Raw genomic sequence first — 5000 nt, 5'->3', positions numbered from 1 at the left:
TGGCTGCCTGGGCTGGGGCCCCCCAGGCTGGGGCTGGGTTCCCGGCTGCCCGGGCTGGGGCCCCCCAGGGCTGGGTGTAAGTCCCTGGCTGCCTGGGCTGGGGCCCCCCCAGGGCTGGGTGTAAGTCCCTGGCTGCCCGGCCTGGGGCCCCCCAGGCTGGGTGTAAGTGCCTGGCTGCCTGGACTGGGGCCCTGAGGGCTGGGTGTAAGTCCCCGCCTGCCCAGCCTGGGGCCCCCCAGGCTGGGGCTGGGTGCCTGGCTGCCTGGGCTGGGGCCCCGCAGCCTGGGTATAAGTCCCTGGCTGCCTGGGCTGGGGCTCCGCAGGCTAACGCTAAGTGCCTGGCTGCCTGGACTGGGGCCCTGAGGGCTGGGTGTAAGTCCCTGGCTGCCCGGCCTGGGGCCCCGCAGGCTGGGGCTGGGTCTCTGGCTGCCTGGACTGGGGCCCTGAGGGCTGGGTGTAAGTCCCTGGCTGCCTGGGCTGGGGCTCCGCAGGCTAATGCTAAGTCCCTGGCTGCCCTGGCTGGGGCCCCCCAGGCTGGGGCTGGGTGCCTGGCTGCCCTGGCTGGGGCTCCGCAGGCTAATGCTAAGTCCCTGGCTGCCCTGGCTGGGGCCCCGCAGGCTGGGGCTGGGTGCCTGGCTGCCCTGGCTGGGGCTCCGCAGGCTAATGCTAAGTCCCTGGCTGCCCTGGCTGGGGCCCCCCAGGCTGGGGCTGGGTGCCTGGCTGCCTGGGCTGGGGCCCCGCAGCCTGGTTATAAGTCCCTGGCTGCCTGGGCTGGGGCTCCGCAGGCTAACGCTAAGTGCCTGGCTGCCAGGGCTGGGGCTCCGCAGGCTTATGCTAAGTCCCTGGCTGCCTGGGCTGGGGCCCCCCAGGCTGGGGCTGGGTTCCCGGCTGCCCGGGCTGGGGCCCCCCAGGGCTGGGTGTAAGTCCCTGGCTGCCTGGGCTGGGGCCCCCCCAGGGCTGGGTGTAAGTCCCTGGCTGCCCGGCCTGGGGCCCCGCAGGCTGGGGTAAAGTCCCTGCCTGCCCAGCCTGGGGCCCTCCAGGCTAGGGTAAAGTCCCTGACTGCCAGGGCTGGGGCTCCGCAGGCTAATGCTAAGTGCCTGGCTGCCTGGGCTGGGGCCCCCCAGGCTAGGTAAAAGTCCCTGGCTGCCTGGGCTGGGGCCCCGCAGGCTGGGTGTAAGTCCCTGGATTCCCGGGCTGGGGCCCCGCAGGCTAACACTAAGTGCCTGGCTGCCAGGGCTGGGGCTCCGCAGGCTAACGCTAAGTCCCTGGCTGCCAGGGCTGGGGCCCCGCAGGCTAACACTAAGTGCCTGGCTGCCAGGGCTGGGGCTCCGCAGGCTAACGCTAAGTCCCTGGCTGCCAGGGCTGGGGCCCCGCAGGCTAACACTAAGTGCCTGGCTGCCAGGGCTGGGATCCGCAGGCTAATGCTAAGTCCCTGGCTGCCAGGGCTGGGGCCCCGCAGGCTGAGGCTAAGTCCCTGGCTGTCCGGGCTGGGGCCCCGCAGGCTAGGGTAAAGTCCCTGACTGCCTGGACTGGGGCTCCGCAGGCTGGGGCTGGGTGCCTGGCTGCCTGGGCTGGGGCCCCCCAGGCTGGGTGTAAGTGCCTGGCTGCCTGGACTGGGGCCCTGAGGGCTGGGTGTAAGTCCCTGCCTGCCCAGCCTGGGGCCCCGCAGGCTGGGGCTGGGTGCCTGGCTGCCCGGGCTGGGGCCCCCCAGGCTGGGTGTAAGTGCCTGGCTGCCTGGACTGGGGCCCTGAGGGCTGGGTGTAAGTCCCTGGCTGCCTGGGCTGGGGCCCCCCAGGCTGGGGCTGGGTGCCTGGCTGCCCGGGCTGGGGCCCCCCAGGGCTGGGTGTAAGTCCCTGTCTGCCTGGGCTGGGGCCCCCCAGGGCTGGGTGTAAGTCCCTGTCTGCCTGGGCTGGGGCCCCCCAGGGCTGGGTGTAAGTCCCTGGCTGCCCGGCCTGGGGCCCCGCAGGCTGGGGTAAAGTCCCTGCCTGCCCAGCCTGGGGCCCTCCAGGCTAGGGTAAAGTCCCTGACTGCCAGGGCTGGGGCCCCGCAGGCTAATGCTAAGTCCTTGGCTGCCAGGGCTGGGGCTCCGCAGGCTAATGCTAAGTCCCTGGCTGCCTGGGCTGCGGCCCCCCAGGCTGGGGCTGGGTGCCTGGCTGTCTGGGCTGGGGCCCCGCAGCCTGGGTGTAAGTGCCTGGCTGCCTGGACTGGGGCCCCGCAGGCAGGGGTAAAGTCCCTGCCTGCCCAGCCTGGGGCCCTCCAGGCTAGGGTAAAGTCCCTGACTGCCAGGGCTGGGGCCCCGCAGGCTAACACTAAGTGCCTGGCTGCCTGGGCTGGGGATCCGCAGGCTAATGCTAAGTCCCTGGCTGCCTGGGCTGCGGCCCCCCCAGGCTGGGGCTGGGTGCCTGGCTGCCCGGGCTGGGGCCCCCCAGGGCTGGGTGTAAGTGCCTGGCTGCCTGGACTGGGGTCCTGAGGGCTGGGTGTAAGTCCCTGGCTGCCAGGGCTGGGGCTCCGCAGGCTAATGCTAAGTCCCTGGCTGCCTGGGCTGGGGCCCCGCAGGCTGAGGCTAAGTCCCTGGCTGCCTGGGCTGGGGCTGGGTGCCTGACTGCCAGGGCTGGGGCCCCGCAGGCTGGGGCTGGGTGCCTGGCTGCCCGGGCTGGGGCCCCCCAGGGCTGGGTGTAAGTGCCTGGCTGCCTGGGCTGGGGCCCCCCAGGCTGGGGCTGGGTGCCTGGCTGCCCGGGCTGGGGCCCCCCAGGGCTGGGTGTAAGTCCCTGGCTGCCTGGGCTGGGGCCCCCCAGGCTAATGCTAAGTCACTGCCTGCCCAGCCTGGGGCCCTGCAGCCTGGGTGTAAGTCCCTGGCTGCCTGGGCTGGGGCCCCCCAGGCTGGGGCTGGGTGCCTGGCTGCCCGGGCTGGGGCCCCCCAGGGCTGGGTGTAAGTCCCTGGCTGCCTGGACTGGGGTCCTGAGGGCTGGGTGTAAGTCCCTGGCTGCCTGGGCTGGGGCCCCCCAGGCTGGGGCTGGGTGCCTGGCTGTCTGGGCTGGGGCCCCGCAGCCTGGGTGTAAGTGCCTGGCTGCCCTGGCTGGGGCCCCGCAGGCTGGGGCTGGGTGCTGCCTGCCAGGGCTGGGGCTCCGCAGGCTAATGCTAAGTCCCTGGCTGCCTGGGCTGGGGCCCCCCAGGCTGGGGCTGGGTGCCTGGCTGCCTGGACTGGGGCCCTGAGGGCTGGGTGTAAGTCCCTGGCTGCCCGGGCTGGGGCCCCCCCAGGCTGGGGCTGGGTGCCTGGCTGCCTGGGCTGGGGCCCCGCAGCCTGGGTATAAGTCCCTGGCTGCCTGGACTGGGGCCCCCCAGGCTGGGCCGGGGTGCCTGGCTGCCCTGGCTGGGGCCCCGCAAGCTGGGGTAAAGTCCCTGCCTGCCCAGCGTGGGGCCCTCCAGGCTAGGGTAAAGTCCCTGACTGCCAGGGCTGGGGCTCCGCAGGCTAACGCTAAGTGCCTGGCTGCCAGGGCTGGGGCTCCGCAGGCTTATGCTAAGTCCCTGGCTGCCTGGGCTGGGGCTCCGCAGGCTAATGCTAAGTCCCTGGCTGCCTGGGCTGGGGCTCCGCAGGCTAATGCTAAGTCACTGCCTGCCTGGGCTGGGGCTCCGCAGCCTGGGTGTAAGTCCCTGACTGCCAGGGCTGGGGCTCCGCAGGCTAACGCTAAGTGCCTGGCTGCCAGGGCTGGGGCTCCGCAGGCTTATGCTAAGTCCCTGGCTGCCCTGGCTGGGGCCCCCCAGGCTGGGGCTGGGTGCCTGGCTGCCCTGGCTGGGGGCCCCCAGGCTGGGGCTGGGTGCCTGGCTGCCCAGCCTGGGGCTCCGCAGGCTAACGCTAAGTCCCTGGCTGCCTGGGCTGGGGCTCCGCAGGCTAATGCTAAGTCCCTGGCTGCCTGGGCTGGGGCTCCGCAGGCTAATGCTAAGTCCCTGGCTGCCTGGGCTGGGGCTCCGCAGGCTAATGCTAAGTCCCTGGCTGCCCTGGCTGGGGCCCCCCAGGCTGGGGCTGGGTGCCTGGCTGCCCTGGCTGGGGCTCCGCAGGCTAATGCTAAGTCCCTGGCTGCCCTGGCTGGGGCCCCCCAGGCTGGGGCTGGGTGCCTGGCTGCCCTGGCTGGGGGCCCCCAGGCTGGGGCTGGGTGCCTGGCTGCCCAGCCTGGGGCTCCGCAGGCTAACGCTAAGTCCCTGGCTGCCTGGGCTGGGGCTCCGCAGGCTAACGCTAAGTCCCTGGCTGCCTGGGCTGGGGCCCCCCAGGCTGGGGCTGGGTGCCTGGCTGCCCAGCCTGGGGCCCTGCAGGCTGGGGCGGGGTGCCTGGCTGCCTGGCCCGGGGACCCCCAGGCTGGGGCTGGGTGCCCGGCTGCCCAGCCTGGGGCCCTGCAGCCTGGGTGTAAGTCCCTGCCTGCCCAGCCTGGGGCCCTGCAGGCTGGGGCGGGGTGCCTGGCTGCCTGGCCCGGGGACCCCCAGGCTGGGGCTGGGTGCCCGGCTGCCCAGCCTGGGGCCCTGCAGCCTGGGTGTAAGTCCCTGCCTGCCCAGCCTGGGGCCCTGCAGGCTGGGGCGGGGTGCCTGGCTGCCTGGCCCGGGGACCCCCAGGCTGGGGCTGGGTGCCCGGCTGCCCAGCCTGGGGCCCTGCAGCCTGGGTGTAAGTCCCTGCCTGCCCAGCCTGGGGCCCTGCAGGCTGGGGCGGGGTGCCTGGCTGCCTGGCCCGGGGACCCCCAGGCTGGGGCTGGGTGCCCGGCTGCCCAGCCTGGGGCCCTGCAGCCTGGGTGTAAGTCCCTGCCTGCCCAGCCCGGGGCCCTGCAGCCTGGGTGTAAGTCCCTGCCTGCCCAGCCTGGGGCCCTGCAGGCTGGGGCGGGGTGCCTGGCTGCCTGGCCCGGGGACCCCCAGGCTGGGGCTGGGTGCCCGGCTGCCCAGCCCGGGGCCCTGCAGCCTGGGTGTAAGTCCCTGCCTGCCCGGCCCGGGTCCCTCCAGGCTGGGTGTAAGTGCCTGGC

The sequence above is a fragment of the Antennarius striatus genome, unplaced genomic scaffold (genome assembly GCF_040054535.1).
Source record: "Antennarius striatus isolate MH-2024 unplaced genomic scaffold, ASM4005453v1 scaffold_32, whole genome shotgun sequence".
Taxonomy (NCBI): domain Eukaryota; kingdom Metazoa; phylum Chordata; class Actinopteri; order Lophiiformes; family Antennariidae; genus Antennarius; species Antennarius striatus.
The sequence above is the reverse complement of the archived record's forward strand: the minus strand, read 5'-3'. Positions refer to the sequence as shown.